The sequence below is a fragment of the Parus major genome, chromosome Z (genome assembly GCF_001522545.3).
Source record: "Parus major isolate Abel chromosome Z, Parus_major1.1, whole genome shotgun sequence".
Taxonomy (NCBI): Eukaryota; Metazoa; Chordata; class Aves; order Passeriformes; family Paridae; genus Parus; species Parus major.
The window spans coordinates 48,385,958-48,400,367 of NC_031799.1; the positions used below are offsets into that span (position 1 = coordinate 48,385,958).

A 14,410-nucleotide genomic window follows, 5' to 3' on the forward strand; every position below is an offset into this window, starting at 1 on the left:
AAGAAAGAAAGAAAGAAAGAAAGAAAGAAAGAAAGAAAGAAAGAAAGAAAGAAAGAAAGAAAGAAAGAAAGAAAGAAAGAAAGAAAGAAAGAAAGAAAGTGCCAGTACATGCTCTCATTCACCTAAGATACAAAAAAATCTCATTTATATCATAGATGTAATCTGAACTATACTACTACACTTATTTGTGGACTACTTGGTTACAGACTATTTTAAGTACTTGAAGTCTATATTACTGCTATCTTTTGATATTCCTGTTTTACTGGGCTTTGAAGTTTTGAGAGGTTTTTTTTTTAGTATTTTTTTTAATTTTTTTATTTTATTTTATTTCATTGCTTTCTGATCATACAGGAGCTCTTCTTTCAGTCTACTAAATTCCTATGACATATTATGAAAAAAATTTGAATCTCTTTCTATTTCAAGCCTTGTAATAAGTTTATCCAAGAATAAATGAGTATTAATTGCTCTCAGGCATATGCCAACAGAAAATTAGATCTCTAATATGATAAAAACATGGATCTGGAACAGGGTTTCCATTAGTTCTGTTATTCTCAAGACAATATTATTTTTATAGATCATGTAACATTGTTGCCCTGATGTGAAAACATAAGCAAATTTCTTCTGGTTAGTCCACTAGGAAAGTATCATGCTAGATAAGTTGTAAGGTGATTTTTTAGGTGAATTTTTTAGGACTTTGTATAGGTGATTGCAGGGAAAAATCTGTGAGCAATTTCTATGCTGAAAATCTTCTTTAGAGGAAAAAAATTTTGAGAAAATGCCAATGGGAAATTTGGTCTAGATGACCTTTAAACATCCCCTTCCAAACCAAATTGTTCTGTGATTCTATGTAACTGCATATGATATGTGAAATAGGATTATAATTGTCAAGTAAAATGTATTTGGAGAAACGTCAGTCTGTGAAAGGAAATTAGACTTTACGCAAAGAAAAAAAGTCTCAGGTGATTGCTCTGTATATTGGCAATCACTGCTTCTGCTTTTCTTTTAATTTCTTTCCATTGTTTCTCCTATCATTTTACTACCTTGTTCATGTGGCTTCACTATACATTTCATTTTCATTAATGAAACATTTAGAGGAGGGAATAAGACAAGTGCTTGAAGTGAGAATATGCCTTTGTGAAAATTCTAGGACTTTTCAGGACAGGGAGTTTCTGTTTCCTTCTTAGTGCCAAATACGAACCAAAAACAAGGCATAAAAATTGTAAACATTTAACTACAATTCCTTTTGTATTCTTCTGATAACCATCCAGGCTAGATCTTCATTTTTTTAACTATTCTGTGTTTTGTGAATAGCTGGTTTTGCTCATATACTGGCCCAAAGTCAGGGAACACAGGAAAACAAGTTCTCCTAAAGTAATTACCAGGAAAGAACTATAACTCAAAGTCTCAGTTTTCTCTGTTTCTTCTCTTTTCCCAATACAACAATAATTTATGATTGATCCTACCATAATGACAAAAAATGTAAAATGAAGCAAGAACTAAGTTTAATTCTTGCCCCTGACCTTTCAGTATGAAAAAGTGCAGGATGCTAAGCAGACATTTGTGTTCAGCATGCCGAATTTAGATCTTCTATCATAAGTCACCCTTTATGCATAATCCAGAAGTTCAGTTGTTGAATCTCTTGAATGGCACAAATATTTTAAGAAGAAATATCAAAGGTCTTGTCTGCCTCAATCCCAAACCCGTAAGAATTTGTGCTTATTTCTGTTCTGTATTTGCCTCTTGGAGTTACCTTGTCTGCCTCTTCATCTTCATTAACAGCTGAATTTGGCTTGTGCTGCTTAGATTTTTTATCAAGAACTCTACAAAATTCCTAATAAGTCAAGATGGTATTCTTACCACCTTCCTCAATCCCTGTGTATAACACAGGTCGGTATTAGAGTACCACTTAGCAGTGCGTATCACACAACATAATTCCTCATAATGCATTAACAGGAAAATTATTTAAATGGTGTATTCTGAAAGGAAAGTAGTTAATTGAACAGTGAGGAAATTTTCTAGTGTTCCTGATTTATAAGAGTAAAAAAAAAAATTTCCAAAACTAGTCATGAAACAATAGGGAAATCATTCTGGTAGGCTTCATACCACTAAAACAGATTAATAAAAAATAGCTACTGTTAGAAAACATATTGTACATTATAAAGAGGTTGAAGTAACTATTTTCGCTAGTTTTAAAAGTAGTCTGAAGGAAAAGCTTTTCTGTCACATAAATTTGGACTTGAAAAAATTTTATTGAAAACATTGATCCAGATATAGAAGCAGGAATATCTAAAAATCGACGGATAGAAGAAACATTTCATGTACTCAAATTAGGAATAACAGTAAGGTAAAAGAAAATTATATAAAATTTTTTTTAAATAATAATCAAAAACAAATAAATTATGTTAAGTAGCCCTTACAAATATGTAAAAACTACACATAGAAACATGGAATTGTTAAAATTATAGCTTTTTATTAACTTCTTTAATTAAATGTGTCATGGAAATGTATTTTTCAACACCTAGCTTAAACAATCTTTGTTCTGAATTCAGTCCTGATCCAGCATACGAATTGGGATGTTGATCAAGGGACCTCCAGAGATCCTTTCCAGACAGTTAGTCTGCAGCTTTATGTTTCTTCATGGAAAAATTCAAAAATCTTGATAATTTGGGCACAATTCTCAACATGAATCACAATACTGTGGCTGTAAAAGCTGAAAGGCAACAGAATTTAAGAAGCAGAGGCTAGTCTGCTACAAACAGCTGTCTTAAGTGAGATCTTAACAACAAAAAGTGAAGAGATGGATTTTGTATTAGTTACAGAAATAAATTTTGGAAGCATATATGTGAGTTTTGTGATAGCAAATCTGTGATTTAGAAGAGCACACCTAAAAATGTGTCTGAGGAAAAATTAACATTGCTTGTCCTGTGTTTGTTCACCTTATTTCATGAATCTACCTCCGTTTATACAGTTTTCCTGGGATATGTAAAAAGACATTTGCAAAGCAAAGAAAGCTTCCTCCCTGACTTCTCTGACATCTCAAAATTAAAATAACCCTAACTAGTCTAAACTTGTCAAGCCAATATGATAAACCAATAGCTGATTATTTCAGAAAAAAATAACATATCAGCTGAGATCTCAAATGACTTGTCAGTTTGGTACTCATTTTTGGTGATATCTTCCAGTTTTGTACAGCCAAGTGCTTCTCAAAACCAAAAACGGTAAAAGTTATTTAAAGGCCAGAGTCTAAAATGTCACCTTTGTTTTGAAAGAAATATCTTGAAAATAAGTCAATATTTTCAGGTCACACTTTGTGCCAGGTATATATATGAAAGATTATTTTAATTGTATTAACTAAGTATCTGGACTATCTGTTTATTATTTTTAAGAATGCTACTACAACTGTTACATAAACAGAAAGAGGAGGATTTTTACTGAAGAAACACCATGTTGTAGATTTCAGCTCCCCTGACATACCCTTCCCCTCCTCCTCACACAAAAAAAGCCATGATTTAATTTTTTAAATCAATGACTGAGAGTTGTACTGCTTTATAAACTCTTCCCTAAGTAATATAAACCTGTAATAGCATCAAGTACCCTTTGAAAAAAATGAGACATAGAAGACCACTTCTAGTCCTAGATGTCAATGTGCAACAAGTTTTACCCCCTGCCATGTACAACTACAACTTCATAAATTACATTTCTAAAGATTCCATTATTATTTACTAAATTTCCAAAATAGTGCGAAACTGAGGAGATGTATTATGCAACTTTAACAGTTTATCCTGAGATGCTTCACTTTTTTATGCGTGTTTAATGTCAAAGATGTGCCATGTACTCACTCCTGACATAGAAAAACACCAAAATGGAAAAGATGATCTGTCACACTGATCCAGTCAAGGATTTCAGTTACTCAAGTTATTTTGTCTAAAATATGACTTTATTTTATATATTTTATTTTTTAGGAGTTGAGTTTTTTTATTACTTATTTTCTTATCAGGTCAATATTAAGATAGTCTAAAGGAGGCAAGTAGTAGAAGACTTTCAACACAATTGTGAAAAAATGAGCAGTGTCAACCTGGTAAGTTTATATTTTTGTTGTATTGATGATGGTTTTCTCACTGATGTTTTCATTTGTGTTTGTAACAACATCTCAGTTACTGTTGATTTTATTCTTGGTGTAATATTTATGTGTTAATGTTAACTTTTCTTTATGTTTTAACAGAAGACAAGTGCTCAGTATCTCATTAACTCTTTGAGATGCAGTTTTTATCATAGATCCAAGTAGTTTCAATTTCAGCCAGAGTAATTAGCACTTAAGATTATTTTTTAATCCTTTAAGTGTGTGTACAATACTTCCATATTTTCCCCAGCCTTGTCAGGTTTATATTTTGCAATTTGAGAAAAAGTATGAGCTGAAGGGTCTAGATTTAAAATGTTATTTTTCTGGTCTATTCATTTTGTTTATGTCATGGTTTAGGAATGGCACTCCAAATCACCAGTCACTCCTCACCCACCATCCCTGTGGGAGACAAAAGGCAAAGATTATGGGTTGAGATAAAAATTTACTGGAAACAGTAATGAGATAAGAAAAATGGACAGCAACCAGGAAAACATGGAAAACAAAAATGTACAAAAGAGGGTGATTTACATAAAAAAATGCTTTCAAAGCCTGGGACAATAAGAAACAAAGGCCTTTAGTGCTTCCATGCTTTTTTCCTGACAGAAAGCCATGCCCACCTTTTTCTCAGGGGCAAAAATCCCTTACTCCTGCCACCAAGTGTGACCTGAGGTGATTTAGAATAACAATCTAGACATGCCCACACAGCTCCAGGCTCAGCTCCCTCATGGCTACTGTGAGAAAAATTAACTCTTCTGGCCAAAAACAAGAGAACTAATTAAAATAAAATAAAAATAAAAATAAATAAAGGTGAAACAAACTTCTAGAGATTCAAATTGTAATTTTAAAGCAGTTATTTATTCCTGCCTTACTCATTCAAGTGTTTGCTTCAGGTGAGTTTTCCTCTTATGAAAAACCTTTCTGTGAATTTTATTTCTTCCATAAAAGAAAGCCAGTAGAACTAAAACAGTGTTATCTCTTTCAGGAGGACAAGTCGTTTTAAATGTTTAGGGATAATAGAGTCTAACTCCCCAATGTGAGTAGAACAAACTCCTCTATTTTCTTTACACACACAAATAGCCTTTGGCTAATGGTGTGCTGGGAAGTCCTGGGAAGTGGAAAGACAGATTTAGAAATTCAGAAATAATTGCAGCACTTAAAAGAATAGTGTGCTCAAGTTTATAATCTGAAAATACTAAAAAACTTTGATATCACATATCTGACACAATATAAGACCAGATTTATAAATGCATTAAATTTATCAGGAAAAAATACCCAGTAAGGAGTGACAGACTTCTGCTAACACTGGTATTATATGATCTCTTATTTCTTATATATGTGAAAATGTATTCACTTTTGTATGTATGTATGTATGTACATATGTATGTATGCATGTATGTATGTATGTATGTATGTATGTATGTATCTATCTATCTATCTACCTACCTACCTACCTATCCATCTATCTATGTATCTTCTAATGATCAATGGATGATCTATATCCTTTATTTAAAGGAAATACAATAATTTCTGTGTTTGACTATCAGTACCGACAATTAATCAGTAGTGCTTCACCACTGCAGTGACTTTGACAGTGTAATACATAATAATGGCAAAGTGAGAAACTCTTCTGTCGAGGTTTAGGAGTGGTATTTCCCAATTAATTGTTCCTGTTGAAACACCCAAGATCGCACCCTGCTTGTTCATTCCTCCTTCCCTCCTGGCTGTGGCAGGATGGAGAGGAGAAGGAGAAGCACTAAAAGGTAAAGATCCTGTACTGAGACAAGAACAATTAACTAGAAACAGCAATGAAATAAGAAGAGAAAAATAACAATACTAATACTGATAACAGTGTACAAGACAGGCAAACAATTCACAGGCCATTGCTTACTACCCGGAACACAGCTGTCACTCAACCCCACATTCTGGTAAAACCCTCCATCCCTGCTACATATGGTGAGAGAGGTATCCAACTGTATCAAACCTACAGTTTTGACCCTGCCCCTCCTGGATGCTGCAAAAAAAACCCCTGTATTGGCCAGAACCAGGGCATTTCCACCCCTTATTCTGTACTGTGGACATCATGCCCAGGTCCTACATCTTGCACTATATACATACATATACATGTATGCACACACAAGCACAGATATGATTCCCATAGTCAATGGCTCCCCCTCAGAATGTCTTTTAAGTTAATTTAGTTCATGTCTAAATGTCTTAAACCTTGACTGTGTGTTCTATTTATGCTAAGTGTCTTTCAGGGCAAGGAGGACTGGTGTGGTGTTGGGAGGCTGCAAAGTTAATTATATGGTGGGGTCCCCCTCAGCACATCACCATTTCCTCCTCCTCCTCCTCCTCTGATGATGGTCTGTAATATTTGTCTTAGGCAAGTTTGTGATTAATTCCAAGATCTCTGAGCTCATTGTGTGATCTATGTGATTCACTTACTCCATGTAGCTTCAGTGGCATGATGTGTTGCAGGGACTTTCTCTTTGAACATCTAGCCCAGCACAGGCAGTCAGGGTGCCAGGAGGACATTTGGTGTCAATCACTTCTGAAGTAGATCAAACCCCTTCATAAGCTGCCAGTATCTCTGGACATAGCAGTATCATCAGGCTTTAGCAGATCTCGGACCTTTTGTATCTCCTATTTCAGAATCCCAGGGATTGTCTTAAAGTCTACCTGGGTACTTTTTGCAGGGGGTCCAGGAAGGGCCATTCTCTCCAGCTGCAGTGCAAAGCACATTTTTCACATCTAGTTCTGTCCTGATTGTCCCAGGGGCTACTGCATGTACAGTCTCCTATCCAATTTGTTCAAAATCTTGTTGTTACTCAGGATCCCACTTCAAATCATTCTGTTTGGTCATTTGATAGAGAGCATTTACAATATCTGCTCTGGAATATAGACATTTCAAAAAACCACAGTGCCTTAGAAAACTTTTATTTCCTTTTGCTGGTTGGTGAAGATGTAACTGCTATTTTGTTGGAAAATCTATCAGAATTTGGCAATGTCGATCTTGCCATTTTACTCCTAAAAAAATAATTTTCTGGTCAGGTCCCTTGATCTTCTTAAAAATCTCTCTCTTAACTTCAGACAGGGTTTAGACTACAGTGAGGAGGCATGGCAGGCATAACAGTATGCTTCCCTTAACATACAAAGGAAATTCAAAATTCTGAGAAGCTCTTGTAACAAGCCTGAAGAGAAAAAGGGGTTGAAAGGCTGAGGAAAATAATCCTCCCCTGTTCTCCCCACAGATTGTGTACAATTATAATTGAATTCCCAGAGGTAATACCTGAGGGCAAGGGTGCAGCACCAAGCGTGCATTCCAAGTGAGCCTCATTGTCCTTGATGCTATCATGTTGATACCACACAGTACAGCAATAAAGCAATCCTCATTCCTCTCTCTGCTCTGAAAAAGAGAAGCAGGGAGAGCACATGGTGCATATATGGGAGAATAATACAATATCAAGCACCACAACCACGTGAAGAGACAAAGCAACGTTGTGACCAGTGGGTCTGTATCCCGTAAAAAAATATGTATATCACATTAGTTTCCAGCCTGCTCTGGGCAGTTCTATTGTTATCTCAAGCCTTCAAGCCCCACATTGGGTGCCAGAGAAAGCTGTTGTGGTTTAAGAATAAGAAAAGGAACAGTAAGCACAGCAACATTTATAGCAGTGTAGGACAAGTGAATGATTCACACGATATTGCTCAGCATGTGGAACCCAGTGCCACCTGACTTACATACCCTGCCAAACTGGAATCGGACCCAGCCCCTTCTTACACCCTGCACATGATATGAGAAGGTATTGAGGAACAGGAGTGCTTTCCAGAGGTTAAATTTTCCCTGGGACACTTGGGACTTTCATGCTTTAACATCACCACCTCTTACTTGTGTTTCAAGTAGCACAAAAATACATTGTTTCTTCAAGGTGTTTAAAATGCGTTTTAATGTATTTAAATTGGCAGCTGTTCAGTCCTCCTTGAAAATTCTTGCCATCCAGAAAGTGAAAACACATCTATAGGTTATATTTGGAAGAAAAAAAGCTTGTAATTCCATTGTGCAGAACACAATTTTGTATAAACTTACCTACATGCCTCACTTTAGGTATGTCAGAGATGTATGAATCTTTTAGAATTATTTTCAAAATTTTAGCTTACTTTGATTTCCATTAGATGTAAGATTTTTTGGTTGGTTGGCTGATTGGTTGGTTTAGTTAGTTGGTTAGTAGGTTGGTTTGTTCTTTAGTCGCTACTTGGCTGGTTTTATCCATGAGGGGGATTAGATACTGAAGATTTTTTAGAGGAATTATGAAATATCTCTCCTGAAGGTGTTCAACAATAAACTGGGCGTGATCCTGAGCATCTTGACCTAATTAGTCCTGTTTTGAGAAGTGGGTGTGGCTAAATGACCTCCAAAGTGGGCTTCCTTTCAAAATCGTTCTGAAGATTTGTAGATCTCTGATTCTGTGGTTAAAATTATTCCCAAGAAGGAGAAGGAAAATCTTATCATCATTTTTTCTTAATTTCACTAACTTCAAGGAAATAGTTATGAAATTTAAATGGAACTGATGTGAAATGTATGTTCAGCTTGAGGAAATTATCAAGGGACTTGTGGGAAAAGTGGCTCAGGTTTGAGAAGACCACATGCTTTTAGGTATGAAGATTTTGCACACTGTTTCTGTTAAAATGGGAGAAATTGCTAAACTACTGAAATGGTAACCAAATTTTGTATATATTATTTGAAAACATGTTAATGTATTTTCCTTTGGGAAATATGAAACTGAGGTAAAAATTCAACTGCAAATTTCTGCCCTTATTTTTGTTTTAGTCTAGTTCTTGCTGTCATCTTTTCCAAACACAACTTCTTGTAACAGAAGTGTAACTTTAAAAGTTACTAGTATGGTTATTTTAGTGTACAGCTGTACCTGTTTGTTGTTTTACCTAAAGAAAACCAAGAAAGGCTTCAAGGATGTGATTTTTCATTTTTTAAGTGCAGAAGAGTGCTGTCTTAATGTAATAGGTACAATGATCAAGGCATTGTTTGCTAGAAGTCAAAGGAATTGCATCAGAGATAAATCAGGATAAATAATGCTTAAAAGAAACAGAGTAATTTGACTAAAAATGATCCCATACCCCAAAAGTGATTAATTACTGAAAAAGTACTAATTAAAAGCCACATTGACAGTAAGTCATGCAACAAGTAAAAAGTACTGCTGTTTACTATTTAAGCCCTTATTTTTAGCTACTTCAAAATGCCATCTAATTCCTATAATTCTTTTCAGTTCCCACCTGTATTAATGACCTCTTCCTGACTTTGGTATTTTCCTTTTTTTGACATTTCTAAAACACCTTTATATAATAAGGAACTCATTTGCAGCATTAACAATGATTTCCCTAAGCTTTTTTTGCTATCGATGTGTTTTTAAGCATATTAATTGAAATTAGAAAGAAAAGATGATTTGGAGAACTGCATCAATAAACACTATAATTAAATATAGCCTAGTAGTTTGAGGGTGTTTTGTTATCATTTTTGTTTGTTAGTTTTTTTGTAGTTTTTCTTGTTATTGTTGCTGTTGTATAAAAAAATTGCTATCAGTTTTGTGAGCAAAATTTCAAATATACTGCAATATTAAATACTCCTAGGATAAATTAAAATATTTCATCTTCATATAATTATGGTCTTTGACATATAAAGAAAAGGTGTATGGGATTACTGTAGCAAGAAGTATCATCAAGATGAAATCTTTTCTGTTAATTGCACTACTAATTAATCTGAGAAAATTGAGATAGTGAAGTTAGGTGTCTTTCCACAGGTATGGTAACAGTTTCATAAATAGCTTTTGTACAGGGAAAGTGCTGTCTGCTTCCTGCCCTGAGACAATTTGTTATTTATACCTTGGCTACCTTATGTTGTTCTGGCTTGGAAAAGATTCCATTTCATATTGAGAGTTTTCCCAGAACCAAATGTTACTGTGATTCTTTTGAGTAATCAGAATTGTACCCTGCCATCAGTTGAGACAAAGTATAGATATGCCTGAAGTAGAGTAAATTAGATGAGAGCTATACTGTCTACTTCCCTTACTTAAAAGAGTCTACTCAGCTGAGTCTACTCAGCTATGACTGTACTAACTTTATAAATATATTTCTTTAAAATCAGTTTCACAGGTTTAGATTCACACTTCTACCTTCAAGTTCTTCTTCTATTCCCATACTGGTAAACTGAGAGGTGTTTGACCTAACCCTGGAAAAAAGATGCATGTCATGTTCATGTCACTGTGTTATTTCAATATAGCAACTACAAGATGCTTCTGTTAGGTTGTTACACTTCTTCATAATAACTTGTAGAAGATACTTCTGGGCATGTCCAGTTCTCAGGTAGTATAGGTTATCAGATTAAATATGATCAAACAAGCTAAGTACTTGTTACTCTTGAGTACTCTCTGTACTCTTGTTGTAATGAAAATTTCTAGGACTTTGCTTGTGTTTCCACATGCATCAAGAATAGAAACAATGAATCCTCTAATTTTTCATCTTTATTATTTTGAGTTTGTTTCTTCATATTGGCTTTTTCCTGCTGTCTACAAGACATCTGTGGCAGTGAAAGTGGTATAAAATCATTGGAGAAAGTTTCTCTTTGATCTGCCAATTTAGTAGAGATATGAAAAGATGTTTTTTAAATGCTTTGCAAACTGTAGGTGTGAGTGGGTGGAAGGGTCATCAACGAAAGGGAGAGAAGAGGAGCTCAGAAAGTAGGAGTTGTAGCAAGAGGAAGTAAAACAATACAGCTGGAAAGAGAATGAAGACTAGACTGATAAAATATTGTAAAGTTAGTGAGAAAGGGAGAGAGAAAACTCTGAAGTTAAACAGTGTGTAGTGTATTTTCAGTATGTGGTCGTGTCTGCGAGGTCACTGACATTTCCTGTGCATTATGTATCATAAACATCATAAACTAGAACATCTTAGAAGCAAGCAAATGAAAAATTCTGCTTATTTAACAACATTCTTCCATTCTTCTCTCCTTAAAAAAATTCACTCAGAACCATGGCCACTGTCCAAATTGTGCTGGAAGCTGTAAGTTTCCAAAAGAAGGAAAATCAGAATTCCCTTCCCTGATGTAGTAAGAAATGTGTGATTCACTTCCTTTCACAATATTTTCCCTAGTTTTGGATATCATACAGTTATTTTATTAGCAAATATTACCCAAGTTATGTTTTGACCTCTTTTTTTTCAGCAGATGCCCCTTTTTAGAGTTGGAACTGGTGATTCTTCTGGGTCCCTTCCTACTCAGAATATTCTGTAATTTCTGGAGGGAGATTTTGTGATTGCCATGAGACAGGACAATAAACTAGGTATGCTGAACTTTCATTGGACCATGGAACTGTGGAGGAGGTAATGTCAAGCATTAGCAGTTCAGAAATATAGAGATCATATTTATTTCCTAAACCTCCCTTAGTTTAGTTCATGCATTGTTCCTATATAATATTACCATTTCTATTGGTTCCATCTGTAGGCACAGGAGGTTTGTAATTTCCCTGAACCCTTCTTATTGAACTCTCTCTCCTAATAACACCTTAATTAAAGCTCTCTGAAAACAAGTCAGGTTTGAGGAAACTCTTGTTTTACTTTTAAGAACTTCTGTGTATTTTGTGGGGTTACATTATCCACATGTTTCACCATGTTCTAGAAGGACATCCACTCTTCAGCTGGATTAGAGAAGAATTTACAAACTTTTAATTAAGTTCTGATGACATTTTCCTTTGATGAAAGCAGAAAAAAAAAAGACTCACTAAGAGAACAGAGTACCCCATCTTTAATAATGCTCTTTACTTTTAAAAAAAGCAGAAAACATCCTATTATGTGAAATTGCAAAACCTTTTTGCTCTTTTCTGATATTTCTGTTACAAAACATGCTTTATAATAAGAATAGAATGGTATAAGATTCACTTTGAAAGCTAAATATCCAATGCTGGTAAAGAAAGAATGTCCTAATCTATGCAGCAGTGAGTTAGAGTCCATAATCTTATGTTTGGACTTCACACAAGCATAAATATACCTCTTCTGTGAGTTCTGGTTCTTATTGTTTAATTTTGACTTTAAAATTACTGGTTCTAAAAACACATCTCCATGATTGCCTTATGCTTTAATTTATTTCAAATACTAATAGCAAATAAAAATTTAAAATTAATCCAGCCTACATAGATTTTATTTAATTGTGGTACACACATGTTAGAAGAAATCATTTGTCACAAAAAAGTCCTGAGAGACCTTTACATTGCAAAGCATTTTTACATCTGAGACCTCAGATATTTGCCACGTGGTTAATGAATTGAGTTTAAGGATGTTTTAATGTTCTTCTAGAAGAGTAGGCTGATAAGTTCATAGATATATGCTACAATAACTTTCCCAACAAACTTCTCCCTGTCTAAAAGGAATCCTGAAAGACACTATGAAAAATTTGTAATTATGATCCTCTTTATAATTCATAAAATATTCTTGTTGAAATTTGCTTTATTGTACCTTACCTAGATAGTTGAGAAATGCTTAACTATCAAAGAAAATTCTTAGCTGAGTTAAGTTATTAATTGAAAGTTACATTTCTAGCAACCATTTCTACAGCAAAATAAAACAAAATGTAGAAGGGGTAAAAAGGAAAATGAAGCTAGAATACCGAAATTATACACAATGTTGATTTTTTTTTTTTTAATTTTATCTGCCTGAAAAGGTTTTGTTTTCAACACTGATGCATAAATGAACTCTCAAATGGCAAGATAGCGATAAAGGCAGTTGGTGACAAGAGTGAGTTTTAACTTAATGAATTCTTGTGTTTAGTTTATCATTAAGTTAAGCTTATTCAGTAGTTCTATATGTTAAAACATTTTAATTAAAGTAACTTTTCAATTTGCTACTTTATGACTTTGTGCTAGAGCTGATTTATTCTTTGTGAAGGAGACATGAAGCACTTCTCACTTTATAATATATTAGTACAGAGAAAAAGGATATATTACAATCTTTATGATAAGCAAATAATCTCACCATTAATGGCCAAAGTTATTCCATGAACCAATTATTCCAATTATATTTGATGAAAAAGAGGATAAGTTATGTTTTGCCCAAGCTAAATGTAATCAAAGAAAATTGAAAAAAAAATGGCAATGCATGGACCAGGACAGAGAAGAGACATAACTTGGATGCAGGACTCTCAAATGCTAAATTCAGTATTGGTTTAATGAGGAATTTCTGTGAGTTTCCTTTTGTTTATTTGTTTTGTTCATGAGCTGCAAGAAGTAGCAGGAATTTTTTTCTGGTGTGACATAAACAGAAAATATTTTCTAACATCTCTGGAAATGCTTTCAGTAGCACAAATATATTTCTCCTAACCCTTGCCCACTCTTCTGAAAAAAAGTCCAGAGTACTTTGTTTTTATTGAATTGGCCCCATGGCATTTTTACTTCAAGGAAAAGGGAAAAAAAGAGAGACATATTTTCTATCCATATGGAATATCCAGCATGAAAATCATTGAATTAGAGAGCTGCTGCATAAGTGGAAACAAGCGTGAATGATGAAGACAGAGAACTCAGGAAGGTGCAGAGCCCATATATCTGTGTGTCCAGGGCAATCCTGCGAGAAGGAAAAGGGAATACACACTCAGGTATCTTTGCCCTCACTTTGCCACAGGGCAAAGGATTTCATTTACAGGACACTTCTGGATTAAATAAACCCTGTCTTCTACAAGGACAGTCTGAGAAGATGCAGGTACATGTGAAAATTGTTTTCAGCAAATTTCAGGAACCTGAAATTCTGTAAGTCTCTTAGAGAATCATACAATGATTCATTTAGAACCATTGCTCTTTATCCTGTCACAAGAGGTCATGCAAAAAGGTTTGTCCCATCTTTCTTACAAGTCCTCTTTAAGTACTGAAAGGTCACAGTTAAATCTTCATGGAGTCTTCCCCTGGCTAAACAGTTTCAACTTCCTCAGCCTTTCTTCACCTCTCTGTGATGTTTTTAAACATTTCCAACTAATTTTATTCAGGCTTCAGATTGTTAGTTCTTTTTCCTCATTTCAACTTTTCTCATCCCCTAATCTGTCCTCTCTACCTCTGTGGGTCAATATTGAAGAAATTGAACATTATTCCTGCTGCTTCTTTTCATGTTTAAGGGACATCTCAGAACATTCCAAGTTGTATTTTTTATTCACTATTTTTTTTAAAAAAATTAATCTAGCGTGCTGTCTTGCCAGAGTCTCTTTCCTTTCTAATGGAGCATAACATAATCAAAATTACAAATCTG

General features: G+C 34.5%; 1 protein-coding gene across 3 annotated transcripts in view; it reads left to right on the forward strand.

The window, feature by feature from the left end:
- The window catches only part of LINGO2 (leucine rich repeat and Ig domain containing 2), a 485,670-nt gene that overhangs the window by 249,362 nt on the left and 221,898 nt on the right, over positions 1–14,410 (forward strand). Inside the window, exon 3 of one of the 3 annotated variants that reach the window (XM_015653281.1) lies at positions 3,998–4,078. The exons of 1 other annotated variant lie outside the window; for it this stretch is intronic. The gene's annotated coding sequence lies outside the window, so the exon portion shown is untranslated. Of the gene's footprint in view, positions 1–76; positions 4,079–14,410 lie in introns of those variants that run through there. One more of the 3 variants, XM_033520444.1, reaches the window with a different exon arrangement.